Here is an 18,791-nt window from a genome sequence, read left to right on the forward strand (position 1 = left end):
TCGCAAGCGCTTACCGCTCGTTAGGTTAAGAGAAAAAAAAGAAAAAAAAAGAAAAAACAGAACAAACCTGCGTGCGAAAATGTGTTTTCACTTCCCAACCCCTTAGCTTGCGAGTATTGCGTCTCGTTCAATTCGTGCGTTTACACGAGTGGTTTGAGTCTTGTTGCGTAAAGTGAGATCAGGTCGGGATTAGGTCGGTTTAGCTTAGGGACGATTTCGTTCTTGTAGTAGCAACCACTGCAGTATGCCAATCTTTGTGGGTGCGTTGCTTCGAACGGTAGGGCGTTTTTTGATGCGTAAACTTATCTTGCGTCGCACGTAAGGAATGCTCCAATGCAGTGGTTAGGGCACGAAGCGAGAAGAGGCTATGTGCTGAAGAGGCCCCCACATATTGTGGCTCAAGAGGGCAACTATCGACTACAAGTCATTTTTCAAAGGTGGTCGGTATGTCGAACCCTTCGTTAATGGCTTGTGGTCTTATCAAAACCCCTTTTACCCTTTACCACGTTGACACTTATGCTCGTAGTAGTTTGTTCCTGAATGGAGATGATGGACCATTCCATCTCCTTCCTACGGTATTCCGTACTCGCGTTCGTGAAAACTTAGGAATTTTGCGATTAGAGTCAAGCTTTTGCAGTAAGTTGTTAATTAATAGAGTCATTGCAATTTTTTCTTAAAGTAAAGTCGAGTCATTGTATTTTTTAAAAGTAGAGTCGATTTTTCATTTCAGAGTAGAATCAAGCCCTTTGCATTTTCTATTTTTATTTTTATTTTTTTTTCTTCTAATTAAAGTCAAGCCCTCCCTCTTTTCATTTTAAGTTGAAGTCGAGTCCTTGCATTTTTCTTTTTAAATTAGTCGAGTCACTGCATTTTCTGTTTTAAATTAAAGTCGAGTCTTTGCATTTTTTCTTCTTAAATTAAAGTCGAGTCCTTGTATTTTAAAGTTTTAAAGTAGAGTCTTTTTTTTTAAATAAATTTTTAGTTACAAAAATAGAGTCACGCTCGTTAAATATTGTGTGGACATCCGTGGCCTGCAGCAGCATTGCACTCAGGAGTGCATTTGGATACCCAAGCATGTTGATTTTTAATTCAGAATAATCATATTTTAATCATATTTTTTCATGTTCATAATTTCATAATGTATATGTATATATACGAGATATATGCATATTTCAATGTCAACACAGCTCTACCACGAGTTGCAAAATGACTCTTATGTGGTGATCATTATCGTTATCATCTCCATCCTCACCCTCATTATCTTTTTGCAATATAATTCTGATTATTCTGATTAATCTGATTAATCTAATTAGTCTGATTATTCTATTTATTTTGGTTATTCTGATTAAAAATCTACAAGACTTGATGACTAATTGAAATACCTGCATTCAGGAATGCAGATGAATATATAAAACGGCAGCCAGCACTCAGGAGTGCATATTAAGATATGTCAAGGATATACATTTTTATTCCAAAATTATTAGCAAATGAATATGAGATGGAAGACTTAATAAATATATATGAAAGAGAAAGAGAAAGAGGGAGTGTTTTTTTTATACATATGAAAGTTTCATAAGAAAATATAATGAATGATACAAAGATTATTAATAAATGTTTATACATATTTGAAAGAGATATAAATATTTTTTGGAATAAAAAGGTATAAGTCTTGGTATATAGATGAAACAAATAAAATGGCTTGCCTGCACTCAGGAGTGCATATGAAAGGTTTACAGTAAGTACATGATTGCATTCAGGAATGCAAATGAACAAATTATAGTAAGGATATACATTTCACATTCGGAATAATCAAAGATGAATGAATGCACTAATAAGGATACTTCATGAAGAAATATAAATACGTCGAACTCTGGTGATATTTTTTTCAATATACGATATTAAATTTGTTTAACAATAAATAAATGAAATTTAATTTTATTCCATATATGATAATTGAATGATATTTAAATGGTGCAAATGAATCAAAAGAAAATTTGAATCATTCTGATAAGAAATGTATAAGCTTTGCTAGATGAATGAAGCGACAAAATGGCAGCCAGCACTCAGGAGTGCATATTAAAATATGTCAAGGGTATGCATTTTTATTCCAAGATTATCAACAAATGAATATGAGATGAAAGATTTAATAAGTATATGTGAGAGAAGGAGAGAGAGAGAGGGAGTATTTTTATTATATATATGAAAGTTTCATAAGAAATATTAAGAAGATTATTAATGAATGATACAAAGATTATTAAGAAATATTTATACATATTTAAGAGAAGTATGAATATTTTTTGGAATAAAAATGCATAAGTCTTGGCATATAAATGAAGCGACTGAAATGGCTTGCCTGCACTCAGGAGTGCATATGATAGGTCACAGTAAGTACATACCTGCATTCAGGAATGCAGATGAACATATAGTAAAGATATATATTTCTCATTTAGAATGATCAAAAGTACGCGAATGAAAATGCACATAGGAAAGTATATGATAAATATTTAAATATACCAATCTTACAATATTTCTTTTTTAAAGAGGCAGCAGTTATCTAATAATAAATAAATCAAGAATATTTTATAGTCTTCTTAATATAATAATTTATTTATATTTAAATAGTGTGCAAATGGACGAAAAGAAATTTTGAATCGTTCTAAATAGAAATGTATAAGTCTTACTAAGCGAGCGATATGATACCAAAATGACAGCCTTGCACTCAGGAGTGCATAAAATATGTCAAGGGTATAGATTTTTATTCCGAAATTATTAACAAGTGAATATGAATTGACATAGTTAATAAGTATATCTATGAGAGAGAAAGAGGGAGTATTTTTATTATATATATATGAAAGTTTCATAAGAAATATTAAGGTGATATAATGAATGATTTTTCGGAATAAAAATATATAAATCTTGGTATATAAATGAAACAAATAAAAAGGCTGACTCACACTCAGGAGTGTGGACGAAAAATTTAGAATAGGGACAGGCTTGCATTCAGGAATGCACCTGGATACTCAAGCACGTAGATTTTTATTTCAGGATAATTCTAAATTTTTTTATATAATTACTAATAAATGAGTAATTCTTCCTTCATCTTTTTTGTATTTGAAATTTGTTTTTTGAATTTTTTATGATCATGCTTTATCGAACGTCAACATAGCTTTATCACAAATTGTAAAATGGCTCATTTATTGTAAGAGTCATTTTACATATTTTGTATCGGTATCGTCATTATCTTAGTATATAGATTCTAATTATTTTGATTAAAAATCTACGAGACTTGATGAAATTAGGGAAATTAGGATTAATTAATTAAAGCAAGCAATAGCGATAAAATAAATTTGTAATAATAAAATACAACAATATATTTAAATTATTTTATATTTTATATATTTAATTATATTTCTGTTATTTAATCTTATTCTTCTCTTTAAAGTTTCAGATTGCATTATTATTTTCATACTTATATTCAAAATATGTGGTTTTAAAATTGTAAAAATGTACTACTATATTTTTTATAATTTAATAGATAAAGTGTTTTGTATATAAATGATGTAATATATACATCAGATACTTGATGTAACTGTATACTTCGCGTTATTATAAACGTAATATAATAAGATATTTGTAATCTATTGATTAAATATAGATGTAATCTCATTATGGATATGTTTATGACGGTATATAAATTTTGCGTATGTATTATATTTTGTAAGACGACACAAGATGCAGTATACTTTTTTTTTTTTAAATGCGACTTAAATCATATTCTTGAATACATATTGTGTAAAACACAATTCTCTTTTTTCTTTTCGTAACGTATCTTGAATAACTTATAACATATATTTGTAATTGTATTTAATAATTATGTTTTTAATTGAGAATAATTCTTAATTTCAATCTCTAATTAAATGTTCTATCATTTACATTTTTTGTATATTAAATTTTTATATTAAATTAATTTTTCTATCACTTTATATATTAAATTTTTATATTAAATTAATTTTTCTATCACTTTATATATTAAATTTTTATATTAAATTAATTTTTCTATCACTTTGTATATTAACATAATGTTGGTTTCATTTCGATTTAAATATTTATTTTTTAATGCATCAAGAATTCGGTTAATTTATGGCATTTTTGGCCATTTTAATCTATCTTTTTTATTTTTTTTATTTTTTTATTTTTTTTTTAATTTCAGCATTACAATATCTGGTTAAAGATGTAAAATCTTTTTATTTATCGTTCACATATATGTAGCTTTCATAAGTTATACTTATGCCAGATATTGTACATAATATTTCATCTTTCCACACATGCCCTTTTATATAGTTATTTGTTACAGATCATTTTTATTTAGAAGTTACGAAGAAACGTTATTATCGATATAAGTGAAATCTAATAAAGATGTTACATCGTCAAGTCATGAATACAATTTCATCATTGGCTTATGAAAAAGAATATAGTATTACAAGGTTTGTAATATTGGCATAGAAATGATATAAAATGTTATTAAAAAAAAAATTGTAAATATATTATAAAAATGATATATTTTGTTACAGGTACTCAGGTAACAAAATAATATGGATTAAGATACTTGGAATATTTTATGGATACACAAATGGATAATTTTTTTTACAACTACTAAGTCTTTTTTTTATTTATCGATTTAAAATATTGAACAAAATTTTAATCTAATCAGTGGTGCAATTTTTGTTTCAGGAAGTATCATCAAAATTGTTTGGCTTCGATTCTAAACTTCTTACGTTCACATATCGACTACTGGTTTAAATGGTAAAATTTGCAAATCGATTTTATTGTATGTTACATTTCATATTTTTAGGATTCTTTGTGATATTGATTAGAAATAGAGGTTTATATGTTTTTTATTTAGGCACGTGTCTAATATTTCTTTTCAGAAAATTGTTTTTATCTTAATAAGATGACTTTCTTATGTTCACAGGTTACTTTGATAAAAGCATGATTGCCATTGAAATTATATCGCATTATATTTCAATGTTATCAATTATCAGTTTAATATTTATTTTTAGGAAATTGTTTCTTATGTTCACAGGTTGGCCCTTGGTTCGCTATGGAAATTTATGGATTAATTTTATTGTATATCGCATTATACTTTAATGCTATTAATTATGTCTTGATATGTTTTATCGAGATACATGTTTAATATTTATTTTCAGGAAATTGTTTCTTATGTTCACAGGTTGGCCCTTGGTTCGCTATGGAAATTTATGGATTAATTTTATTGTATATTGCATTATACTTTAATGCTATTAATTATGTCTTGATATGTTTTATCGAGATATATGTTTAATATTTATTTTCAGGAAATTGTTTCTTATGTTCACAGCTTGGTTACTATCGGAATTTCCAAATTATATTTTCCGTGAATATTTTTAATAAATTATGCTTTTATTACAATTTATAAATAAAAGTGTAATTTATATAAATTTTTATCTAGTTGATAAACTATTTAGTTTTTTAAATTATTATATAAAATATTATATAAAATATTTTTTATTATAGAGTTTATTAGTATATTCCGTTTTTATTGTTGATATAGTATTTTCCGCGTTAACCTTGGAATAGAGTAACCAAATCTTATTAAGATTAAAGGTACCTCTTCCGTAATCGGGTAGGTAGGTCGTTATCAAACGAATTCATGACTTTTCATCCAATTTAAAGCAATTGGAAAAAAACTCGTGATTCGTTTCTTTCGCGATTGCTTGCTTTTTGACATTTAATAAGTAGAGTAGAGTCATAGCTCGTGGGTCTCCAAAAGCAGCAACCTCCAAGCGGTGAGACCCGGGCAATCGATATTACTTGGGATGTTTTTCATTTATTTCTTTATTCATTTATTAACAACGCAAGTACTGTCGAGCTAATGGCTGCATCTAAATTCAGTCCAAATTTAAATGTTTCATCCTAAGTTTCTATCTTTCGGATTACTTTTTAATTGAATAATATATTGATGATCAATAGATAAATCTAATATAATAAAAATAAATCTAATATAATAAAAATAATCTAATATAATAAAAATAATTAATATAGTTTTAAAAGATGTATTAATATAAATTAAACAAATAAGATTTTAGATATATAAGGATTTTGAAGAAACTCACGAAGGATATAGAAGAAAGAACATCCTGTTGTCAAAAGAAAGGATAAAAAAAACGTTTAAGGAGTTTCAAGCGAGGAACGACACGAGCTTAGACAATTAGTCCATAATTAACTCGGAGACAGACGTTGGAGCTACGCTTGGAGCATAAAACGCTATCAACCCTTCGGATACAACAACCGGGTTTATGGGAGTATGCATAGAAGCAAAAATAACCAGACACCAGATCACCCCTTTCACGAATGCAGACGCACGTTCTATTCGAGTCTGTCTGTCTACTGAAATGAATTATTTTAATCGTCTTTTTATTATCCTCATCATTGGATAGCTTAGAAACATAGCTTGAAAATTCATTCGTCGTATTTTATCTTTCTCTCGTTCGATTCTCTTAACAGATAGAAAGGACATTTTCAATCTTGGAGAGACACGTGTTTCAGCACGAGTTTACGATCAGAACGATTTATTAGCTCGTCTAACTGCTTGATAATCTTGTATACGCGCGTGTCTAAGCATTAATCTTCAATCTTTGCTTTCAAATTTGAATCAAATTATTATATCAATGTTCCCTTCATTTAAAACATATGTATTTATATATATGTTCGTCAGATTTGTGTATATATATATATGTTCGTCAGATTTTTGTCGTTTTTATTAAGTTAATCTGACTAAGTGCAAACACGTTTCAAGATAGCACTCCCAATATTGAAATATTTTTAATTAGGAACGACATGAGTCAGCTATTCATTTCGAATTGGTTGTAAAATCGTGAACGCCTGTCTTGCAAGAAATGATGAATTTCAAAAATGAGTATGAAATTATTTGTCGTCGCAGCGATCGAATTTGGAGTATCGAACGAAGTAATATCTTCCTTTTCTTTTTTTCTTTTTTCAAATATAGTTTCGTAGCAATTAATAATAAATATAAGTTTTTAGGATATTCATCGCATTTATTTACTCTTGGAGAGTCACGTTGATTCTTGGAAGAAAGAAGTATACGCAAGATTCTGATTCATCGTGAAATACCAAGGAGCTTACACACGATTGTCTGCGAACTTAGATCTCTTCAGGTGCATTCGATCTTTGTTCGAACATTTATTTTCTTTTATTTTTCTCTCTTTTTCTTTTCTTTTTCCTCTTAAAGAATCGAAAGAACAAAGATCGAAACGTAAGATACTTTTGTCTCGTGCGCGGCTAATGAAAGGGAAAAATTCATGTGACTGATGAAGAAAGCAAGAAGAGTCCGTCTGTCAAAACGAAGTCTGTGCCTTGTCAAGGGACGTCTTTAAGGTGAACATGAAATTGGAAAGGGTAAAGAAAAAAGGGCTGTACTTTAAAATACGACCGAACATTATTTTTAGATCTATATATCTATCCTATGTTTTTCTTTTTTTTCTTTCTTTTTCTTTTCAATCGAAACTATTAACGAATAAATTTCTTCTTTCATTTTTTTTTTTTTTTTTTATTTGAATAGAAATCTTTATATAAAATATATACTATTATGTACAATATATACTATGCGAGTATGTGTTTTTTAAATCTATAGTAATTAACTAATTTTCTAATTTTGATATTGATCTTCTTTAGATAAAACGGTGGGAGAAACTTTTTCAAATGAAAGAACTTTTTTTTCTTTCCTTTTTAGATAATCATCACCGCAAAAAGTGTCCATAAAAATCATAACAATTTTTTACAATCGTATAATTACGAACTTCGTGGAAACTTATCGAGCATGAAGATTGAATCACCAAGTCCATTCATACATAAACTCGTTTGGTAAGTCGTTTCATTAAACTCGCGTTATATTAACATTCTCTTTTACAGAATTCATAGGTAAATTCTTTTTTCGTAGACGTAATAGTTATTATTATTGCATCTATGAAATTAGTTGAATAAGATACACGTATTTACAAGGACACTTCGTGGATTTTATCACGATTTTATTGTACGTTATATTATTATAGAGTACACATTTCATACAGAATTTATGTATCATGGACAGTAGTTGAAGAAAGAGAAGAGAGATAGAAGGAGAGAGGGGGGAAGAACTGTTAGAGCACACGTCAGTGTCGTAGAAACGATCTTTCTTCGTTCACTTTTAATAGACGAGAGAGAGAGAGGAAAGTATTATGGAAAAGAATTCGAAGAAGATTCCTTTCGTGTTCTTCTGGTGATCTGGTATATCGAGCGTAAAATATAAAAAAGAGAGAGAGAGAGACAGAATGAGTAGAAAAGTGAAAGAAGATGAGACGTAATGGGAAACCAAGACAACACCATATGTCGTTCGAAGGCACACTTTCAAGAGAACCCATAAAATCTAGCGGTGTTAGACGAACGTATTTTTCAAACGTTTTAAGGCTTTCTTCTTATGTTCGTTGGCCTGTTAATAATCGAAAAATGTTTTTTTTTTCTCATATATACCTATACGTAATCAAGAAAATGAAATTTTTGGAATCTCGTGGCATCGAGTTTTGTTTAGACGAACCTGCTATTCTACTAAAAATAGTCTTGCTATCGGGCTCCGACCTTATCGTTATCACTTCTGCTACGATTGTAAGCTTCTCGAAAGTGTCACTGGGTATATATATATATATATATATATATATGCATATATAATATATATGCATGTACATATAATATATACATGTTCCTGTCGAAGCAAGGTAAACGACACCTTTCAACGGAAATCATTATGGTTGGCCTTGTTACTATTAATTAAACGATTAGCAATCGCCTACGTCTACGCCTATGAATTTACGTAGAAATTTTCAATTTTTTTCTTTTCTTTTCCCATGTCAGTTTTAGCAAATAATTTTATTACCTATAGTTTAGTCGTATATGTATCTCGTTTCGTTTAATCGAGCACCTTGATTCAAATTTCCATGCGAATTTAATTCCGAACTTGGCGAAATTAAAAACCTAAGTCATTCGAGTATCTTTTCGTAAACGAAAAGATAAACGACTAAGCATTTCATATTATTATTATTATTGTTTTTTTCTTTTTTATCTTTACGTTTAACTGTTTCTATCTATGTGTTTCGAACTTACGGAAAAAAAGTTGGAGAAATAGTTTTTTAGAATCCGGAAATGTCGTGGGATTATGGAAACCATTGGACGTCGTTTTATAATTAGATCGGATGAGAAAGAAAAATCAGTGGGACTTAGTTTAACTCTTCTAATGTTTCCACTCTCTCTCTCTCTCTTTCTCTTTCATGGTCTTTTTTTTTATTTCTTCTTTCTTTCTCTTCTTTCATAGTTATGCAATTTTCTTTTTTCTCTCTATTTTTTCTTACTTTTCTTTTTGCTATTTTAATCGAGAATAATTATAAATGTCGGCCTTGTATCGTATATCGAGATTGTTTTGCAATACTCCACAATCTATGTCATTTCCGTGCATTCTATTCTTCGATGAAGGAATATTTACGATACAAGATGCCGTTCACGTTATCATTTAAAATTATAATTTAATTTATGATAGATTATTTTTATTATAGAAGATAGTCTCGCGGTTATCGTTTATCGGCATATAGGGGAAAATATATATTTATATATATATTTTTTTTATTATAAAATCTTTTTATACTTGTTCTTTTTTTGTTCGTTAAAAATATTGAGTCATTGATTTCTAAATAAATAATTATTTGATTGTAATCAAGTCTATATATATATTTTTTTTGTTTGTACTTCGAAATTTAGATTGATTCAGGACAGAAAGAGAAAGAGAGAAAGAGATTTTGAGATTATTTCTCTTCGAGATCACCATCAGTTGGGGAAGAGATAAATCAGACGATAAATCTTCGCACCCCTTTTAAACGTTGTCTTTCTATCTCACGTATGGCTTCCGAACGAACGTAAATCAAAGACACTTGTCAGGACGATTTCCGTCTTCTCCATCTTATTCGATGGCTTTATAAAATGTCAGAAAGAAAGAACGTTTAACGCAAAGACACGTTTGTCGCCTACGAAAATATATTTTCATTCGATACATGTGTATTTCGATGATGGGAATCGATCGTTCACGTACGAACAACGAACACGAATAATGATTGTAACGAGGAGGAACGAAAGACGTGGATCAAATAACGAAAACGATCGTCAGGATCCTATGGTGTTTCTACGGTGTTTCTCTTTCTCTCTCTCTCTTTTTTCAGGATAATATATATATATGTGTGCGTGTGTGTGTGTGTGATTGATGTGTATTCATCTTTATGCACGTCGAATGACGCCATCAAGTATATATATATTGTTGCGTTTCAACCCCTTAGCTTCCTCTTAGCATAATAAATTTCTTCAGTTTTTTACAATCTAACTACACTTTCTTCGTATCTTCTCGTTATTCTTAGACTAGTGAAGTAGAGATTTGTGCGTTACATGTTTATTTTACATGTTCTTTTTAATTGTTATACATGACGTGTATTGTTGATTAATCAAGAAAAGAGAAAAAATAGTATCTCTTAAAGAGATTAATGAGTATTTTGTCTAATATATTTAAATAGACGGACGTATTGTCTCCTCGTTAGCTGGCACGTCTTACTTTTTTTTTCTTTTTCTTTTTTCTTTTCTTTTTTTTTGTCGTCGTCTACTCTTTGCACTCTCGAGCACGCGTACGTTTCTTCTCGTCTTTCTTTCTCTCTCCTTCTCCTTTTTTTTTTCTTTTTCTTCTCATCTTTTCGTTCAGCTTCCGGTTAAGAGAAAGCCAAAAGAGAGAGAGAGAGAGAGAGAGGAGAGTCTCACATACAAAAAGTTTCTCTTCTGGCATGGTTCAGACCCTACACCTCGTCTTGAGCAGCTCGTCTGCCCCGCCCCACCCCCGCCTCTTCATTCTCGTTCTGAACGAAGCCTCTGGAATAATCGCTCGACACGGCGTTGCTAATATAAGACGAAGAATATGATCCTGAAGCCTTGATAGCGCCAGGGGTTCCTTGCATTCCAACGTTTATTTTCTAAGAAGCGAATTGGATTTATGTTATCTGTGCGCTTATTAAAAGTGTTTCAGATTTAAACACATTAATATTCGAATCTCTTTGATTTGTGATTTTCTTTTTTATTCTTCCTTCTTTTTTCTTTTTCTTGTTCAACATTTAAATGTAAAATTAATTTTTTTTTAATCAAGTTTGATCAATTTCAAATATGCACAGTTAACTTCAGTTCAGTTTCAGTCAAAAGATAGGCAAGTATTATTTTTATCCGTATTATTGGAGTTCTCCTTTTCGAAAAAGAAAAGTTTTCACGTTCTTTGTTCAGCCATGCATTAGGTTTTCAACACTCAGTAATGGAAAGATAGGATTACTATGCGTAACAAACGCTCTTTTTCGTGCGTTAACGACGTTCGTTCGCGGTTTCAAATATCTTTTAGAACGACGTAGGAAGATAAACGGGTGACCGCTGAGAAGGTACAAACTCGAGCTTCTCTCTCTCCCTCTCTCTTTCTCTTTCTCATTATATACATAGTGGATCGTTTCAAAGGGTTACTGCCATCGCTATCTCGCTTGCAGCTACTTCTATCTTTGACGACTGTCATCGGTACTCTGCTTCGTCGGCAACGAAACAAAGTATCATATAACATTTGCCTTTATTTAGTTCAAGTATATCGTATCTAACACTCGAATCTTTTTTAGCGATAATATCAGTGATAATGATATAATACGTGATATCGGGATTCTTTTATTATATTATAAAAGTTCTAAGAATTGTTTGTAAGACGAGATCGATAATGCTGGCCTTATTTTTTTACCCTCTTTCTCCCCCCCCCCCTCTCTCTCGATGAAATAACTGACAGAAAGTGAATTTTATCGTTCTGATCCTTGAAAGGTCAATTAATTTATATATATATATAAATACCACCGGCATAGAATTTTCCTATCGGAATTTTTTTTTTTTTTTTGATCTAGTATCTAGTTGAGAGTTTATTGCGAAAGAAGGATATGAAGTAAACGAAGCTGATTAAAAGAGAAGGGAAAAAATCATAGAAAATGAAAAGTGCAGAGTAGTGGTAGAGTGGTGGCAGAGAAAGGATCTTCTACTATTTGCATTCCGTAGAATCACTCTTCTTTTTATTATTGACAACAGTTACGTATCTTCTCGTCTCAAGATTCAGTCGAGATCATCACGTTGTCTTCATCGTCGGCATCAATATCCTCATCCTCGTCATCGTCATCGTCAAAGTCGATGAGAACCGAACACATTCGAAATGGATTTCTGCTTCTTCTTCTTCCGTTCTTACTTTCTCGACACTTTCCCGAACACTTGGAACAATGGAGCCACGAAAGCCTGGGAAGTCTAATTGTTGCCGAACGAACGAACGGAGACACAATTCGCACGCTCGCTTGGAAATTTTCTGCGACTGGTCGAAACTATACTTGTATACTTATACACAAGAACGTAGTATATATCTACTACCAATACCATATACGTAGATGATAGGTATATTTAACGAGAGAACTTTTGCAGGGTTTTTCAAAGGCGACGAAGAGTCGCGGGGGGGTCGTGTGAGCAGCCCTCCCGCCCTCCTCCTCTTCTTTTTTTGTTCTCCTCTTTCTGAATCGTCGCACGACCCGGTTTACATAACTTCCAGGACGATCTCTATATAGAGTTCTCTCTTGCCTAATCCCTCGCTTTCATCTCATCCCTATTATTTCTTTTTGCTTGAGAACGTGAAAAAAATTATTCTCTTAGATCCTTATTTGTATGATTCTTTCTTTTCTTTCTCTCTCTCTCTTTCTCAGCATCTAATAAAGTCGAGATATATCTTTTAAGTTGACAGCTAATTTATTTATCTTTTTATTTATGGTATGTATCTTCTTCTTCTTTCTTTTTTTTTTTTACTAATTACTAGTAACCATCGATAGTTCTTTCGATAAGTCTAATAATGTTTTAGATCGATGAAAAATATCTAGACTTTGATAAATATAAGTGATGTTGAACATTCTATTTCAAACCGTTGGCAGTAGGATATATTCGTAAATAAACTGCAACAACGAGAGATTCCTGATTCGTCTAAGGAGTAAAACTTGTCTTCCTCGATCATGAAGATGATTTGGAAAAGAGAAGGAAGAGAAGTAGATGAGGAACGGATCCATTTACGATGGAATGCAAACGAGCGCGAGCTATTAAATAATAGAAGAAAATGGAGTACACAATGCTGATCTCTTGGAACGAGTGGAGGCGGTTGTATCAGTGTAGAAATGCCAACGTGTGCACGTATGCATTATATGTTGCAATTGTAATTGCACTGCCAGTCAACGCTCTTTCGTTTCTTATTCGTTGACTAGTACGAAGAAGCTTGTGTTTTCCGGTTTCATGAACGCATTTAATTCTTAACTCTATCTTATCTTATCTTATTTATTTATTTGTTTGTTTGTTTGTTTGCTTGTTTAGATATTTTTCAATTAAAAGTTCGTCCTCTCTTTTTAAGTCATGAGATTAATCTTTTTGTCTTTTCTTTCGTTTTGTCCTCGTTTGGAATAAAACTAATGATATGAATTAGAATAAAAATTAATGTAGCAGTATCGACGTAAAAGGATAACGATTTTATTATTTCGCAAATAGAGTCGAAATACCGTTGCAACGGTAGATCTAGAATGAGGAGCACGTTTAATATCGACCTACTGTATTTGTCAACGTGTTGCATCGTCATAGTCATCGCATTAGGAAGTCAAGCAAATGTCAAAGTATCGGAAATGTATAGATATTTTATTTTGTTCTTTTTTTTAATGATGCAAACGATCCAGGAACTTGTTTTATGTGAAGCAATTATCGAAAAATGTCAAGCATTATATACATATAAATTCCGTTAATTAAGATTAATTAATCAAAATCCGTTGAATAAATTTATTAACTGTTAATCGATATCTAGATTTTCGAAAGTACTGGGTAAATAAGGTCAAGAAAAGAGGATCGATCGATCGATCGATTTACTTAAAGATCCGTTCGTGGTAGATCTCTCTTTGATGAGAGGACCACACGGGAGATATAGTGTTCTCGGTTTCATTGAACGAAGTGGTCCAGTCGTCGCATGTTAGCAGTCATCAAAGTGGTTGACAATTGACACCGCTTTCCGGTCCTCCTTTCGCAAGTACAAAGAGGAAAAGGAAGGGACCGAGAAAAGGAGGAGGCAGCACGTGCCCACATGTTCACGTATCGCGTGCCCTCCTCTACGTGTTTCTTGTATAGTCTTCTTCTTCTTCTCCTTCTTTTCCTCCTGCTTCTCCTCCTCCTTCTCCTCCTCTTCTTTCTCCTCTTCATCCCTCGCAATATGTTCTTCCTTTTTCGATAGGGAATATAATACGATACTTCTCCTCCTTCTCCTTCTCTTTCTTTTACTGGAAAAAGCTTCCTTCCTGACGAGAAATCCTCCTCTTGTGTTCCTCTTTGCATTAGTTAAGGTCTTTTTCTTCAAGGACACACATGGCTTCTCGGCACGAGTCTCTCGAAAGCGAAAACTTTTTACTTTAACGCGTTTCTTCTCTCTCTCTCTCTCTCTCTCTCTCTCTCTCTCTCTCTCTCTCTCTCTCTCTCTCTCTTTTCTTGTCTTTTCTTTTCTTTTCTTTCGATAGTTATTCACTAGACTCGACTCGACACGACACGACACTACTATTAGTTACGCACGTTAAATTGATGACTCTCTTTCGTAATTTTTTTCTTTTTTCTTTAATTTTTCTTCTCTTTTATTTTTTCTACTTCACGCTAGATCGTCCCGTCGAGTTTATATCGTCAATTTTTTTGTACAGCAAAAATATGTTAATTTTTAGTACAATTGTTGAGTCGGTGTCGGATATTCTAAAAGATTTTCTCACGAATTAATTAAATGACACGAACGAAGTAAACAAACGTGAATTATATAACTAAATTAGTTAAACATCGATCATATGCATGATAACTACTCGTCAAATTGGATTAAGTGTTTCTGTAGGAAGATTATTATCGTCGTTAGTGACGTTGATTAATATATAATGACGATCTTGGAAAATTTATCTTCTTTGTTCTTTTCTTTCTTTCCTTTTTTTTTTCTTCATTCGATTTTCTTATGACGATTATAATGATTAGATATGTTTCTATTATCGAACGAAGTTATCTATGATACGGTAGTGAATTAGTAGAGGTCGGTGACAGAACATAGCAGGTCCATATAATTGGTCCTTCCTCTGTTGCTGATTGTTTTAAACGAGAACAACTCGAGCAACTTTAAGTCCCCTGTTACCACCAACACGCGCGCGCGATTATTAGCGGCACACAGAGCGACCGTGCGTGGAACGCTCGCATCCGGTTTCTCCGCTATAACAATGCGTACGATGCCGACATTTTGCTTCCATCCCGTCGATTATATACATACAATTCTAATCTCTCGTAGAAACGATACCGCTTGGTGCTTATTCTTTTTTGCTCACGAGAAAGAGAGAGAGAGAGAGAGAGAGAGAGTGAGGGAGAACTTTTGTGAAAGAAAACTAATCAGAATTTTCATCATAATATTTTTCAAAATCTTTTAGAGATTTCAAGTGGCTAGGGTCAAAGATCCGAAAAAGGATTGAATTTCGTTTGTTGTGTCTCAATGGTAGAAGAAAACATTTTTGTTTTATTTATTTTTGTGTCTAGACAAGATACGTGATTCCACGTGATGCCTATTTACAGCTGTCGTACAAGCCGTAACTTACGACCCACTTGAAACGTTCAGAGCTTGTAAGCTTCTGGACATCTTGTATTTAAGACGTACCTATCTGTATATGTATATATATACATACATACATACATGTGACACGCGTGCCGAGAGTTCTATTAAAGCCTCTCGAATACGAGATCTTTTTAAGTATGTACACGACGAGGAAATGTTATAGTAATCGTAGGTTATGGTTTTACGCGAATCGTTTGATTTCATTTCTTTGATAGATTTTGGAGAAGGGAGTTTGGGGATTTTATTGAAAATCTTTTTTTATTTAAAAATCCATGAAGATTCTTTCGAATTTGTAGGGCACTATGGTACGGTATGCACAAGTTCTACAATTTTTTTTTTATTTTTTTTTATTTTATTTTTTTTTTTTGATCATTCTTTTCTTTTTATTTCGGTCTTGCACCGTGAAATAAATTTGAGAGAGTCACGAAAGAAGATTAAATCCAAGACGGTCACCGTATATACATGCAAGATTACACGTACTTCATCGTTCTCTTTTTTCTTTTTTTTCACGTTTCTTTCTTTCCTTTTTTTTTTTTTCGTCGACTTCTTTTTATGGTTTCGTCGGGGCACGTCACGGCAGGGCGAGCGCAAAATCGCCCTTGTTCTCGGTCGACGGCACCCAGGAATCGTCGGAGGACGCACACCTGACTGCGGACGTCGTAAGCGAGGCCGATAAGGTCTCGGCAAGGGCAGTTTATCTCAGTATGTAATAAAGGGGAAGGGTACTATATACTAACGCAGTGCTTGCATGAATAATTCAAAAGAAGACAACGAAGGTAGCCAACCGAAACGAAAACAATTGGTTGCATAAAATATCAAAGTCTGAATTCTTCTTTTTTGTTTGTTTTTTTTCTTTTCGTTAAAATAACTTAATTAATTAATTAGTTAATTAATTAATTAAATTATGAATTAATGAACATTGTTTTTCTTTTCCTTTTTTTCCTTCAGTGAATCTCTTCTACCAACTAATCCGACGATATATTATCCACCGCTTATAGGTGGAAAATAAAATGGACGTCATCTTGGTTCGCCGCTGTTATGTCTCATTTAACCCGTCCTCTTAACTTCACTTGACCAAGTGTCAATAAGTCGCGAGGCTACAACGAGACCAAAAAATTCATCCTCCACGGACAGAAGAAAAGCTCGATCGTGTTTCTTCTTCGTCATCTTATTCGGTGATCGAGATAATTCCGTTTTTAACCTCTTGATCGGCTACAACGAAACGTCGTGATATTAAGTCGTGCAGAATTTTGACGAAAACCGATTCCTCTGTTTATGCTGTTTTATGTAAGTACTCGCGTATAACAACGAGTATTTCTTTGAAGGCACATGATTCACCTCGTTCGTCAGTTCCTTTCGAATTATCCTTTTAATCATCTCTTTTAAACGACTCACGATAGACAAAGAAAGGTCATTATTCCTTCGTTGCGAATGACGTGTGCGAGATAGGAAATTTTTTGTCGTACGAAACAATAGAGATGAAAATTGATTTTACGCAATATTCTTAGATACTTGGGTCGTAGAAAAAAAAAATCATCAACATCAGCATCATCAACATCGAACAACGTTATCGGTTTATTAGGCAAGATTCTATTATTATACTCGTAAGAGTGGGTGCTTGTCCTACGCAGGTGCATTACTGCACCTGCACTTTCGATCGTAAATACTAATGCCTATGTATAGTCTGTCGAACCCTTCTTTCTCTCTAGAAGAGTTAGCCCTATTTTTAGGTTTAAGGTTTTCCCTCGTCGAATTTACCATCATAGCAATAATAAGTTTCTCCATACGAGTTTGGAGTTCATTGCACCGGAAGTATCCTGGTAGGGAACGTTAACTCTTTCATCGGAACACTCGAATTTGAAACTCTGAACAAGAATCGTTTATCTTGTATGATCATTCATCGTTCAGTTTGTTCCCATTTCTGAAGTACCAGAGTAGATTTGTTCTCTTTATCTCTATCTGTCTATCTCCTTTTCTCTCTCTCTCTCTCTTTCTTTCTCTCTGTCTATATCTCTTTTTCTCTTCTTTCTCACTCGAACATTAGTCGAGAGAGAAAGTTGTATGATCGAGACACCCGTTAGATTGCAGTCCGAAAGAGATACGCCTTGGTGCTGGCGCCGTGTCTATCATTACGTTGTTTAACTCATAATACATCGTAACACGTACGCTACCGAGTCTTCTCGTGTATTACGAGCGTTTACGCGTTTCAACGGGCCATGCATACATACAAATATATATATATATATATATATATATATATATATATATAGAGAGAGAGAGAGAGAGAGAGAGAGAGAAAGAATTATATAGTGGGAGAAAGAAGCGTGAACACCGACATGGTACACTGACCGTTCTCACACGATATCACAGCGTATGCTATGTATGTACATATGTCTAATACTTTAACGAAGATCGTCGACATAATGAATACAACCACTGTCTATCTGTCTCCTCTTATGCATTTACTTTTTTTTCTTATTTTATTGCTTACGAACGTCTGTGTATCTCCATATATTTCATATATATATATATATATAATCATTCATATTCATATTCATGTCTATGCACGTCTCCGTATAGATTCATATATATTTCACATACGTGGGTATGTATATATATATATATATATATATATATATATATATATATATATATATATATATATCTGAAATTATTTATTTGACAGTATTGAGCAAAATAATTTTGTTGATATCAAACGTGTGGTTGTATCGAAGACGAGGGTTGGTTTCATTACCCCATTGAATTTTCCCTATTCAATTTGATAAACTTCAATTAAAATGTTTTTTCAGATTTCATTCGTAACGTTTAATTAAATTTTTAAAAGATATACTTTCCAATAAGATCTAAAGTCTAATATAAAAACGACTACGGTATTCTTTTTTCCACATTTTTTTATCTATACAAAATTAGAAACGTCATATCAATTTTCATATAAAATGAATTGTTCGACGATCGACGT

At 32.3% G+C, this 18,791-nt stretch overlaps 1 protein-coding gene and 1 long non-coding RNA gene across 4 annotated transcripts in view; one reads left to right on the forward strand and one right to left on the reverse strand.

Moving 5' to 3' along the window:
• The window catches only part of LOC127071105 (putative uncharacterized protein DDB_G0277255), a 39,928-nt gene that overhangs the window by 10,217 nt on the left and 10,920 nt on the right, over positions 1 to 18,791 (reverse strand). The window lies entirely within an intron of this gene.
• The window catches only part of LOC127071115 (uncharacterized), a 34,322-nt gene continuing 21,076 nt past the window's right edge, over positions 5,546 to 18,791 (forward strand). The window contains exons 1-2 of the long non-coding RNA XR_007784837.1: positions 5,546 to 7,455; positions 7,790 to 7,920. This is a non-coding gene — a long non-coding RNA (uncharacterized LOC127071115). The remainder of the gene's footprint in view (positions 7,456 to 7,789; positions 7,921 to 18,791) is intronic.

The sequence above is a fragment of the Vespula vulgaris genome, chromosome 20 (genome assembly GCF_905475345.1).
Source record: "Vespula vulgaris chromosome 20, iyVesVulg1.1, whole genome shotgun sequence".
Classification (NCBI taxonomy): Eukaryota; Metazoa; Arthropoda; class Insecta; order Hymenoptera; family Vespidae; genus Vespula; species Vespula vulgaris.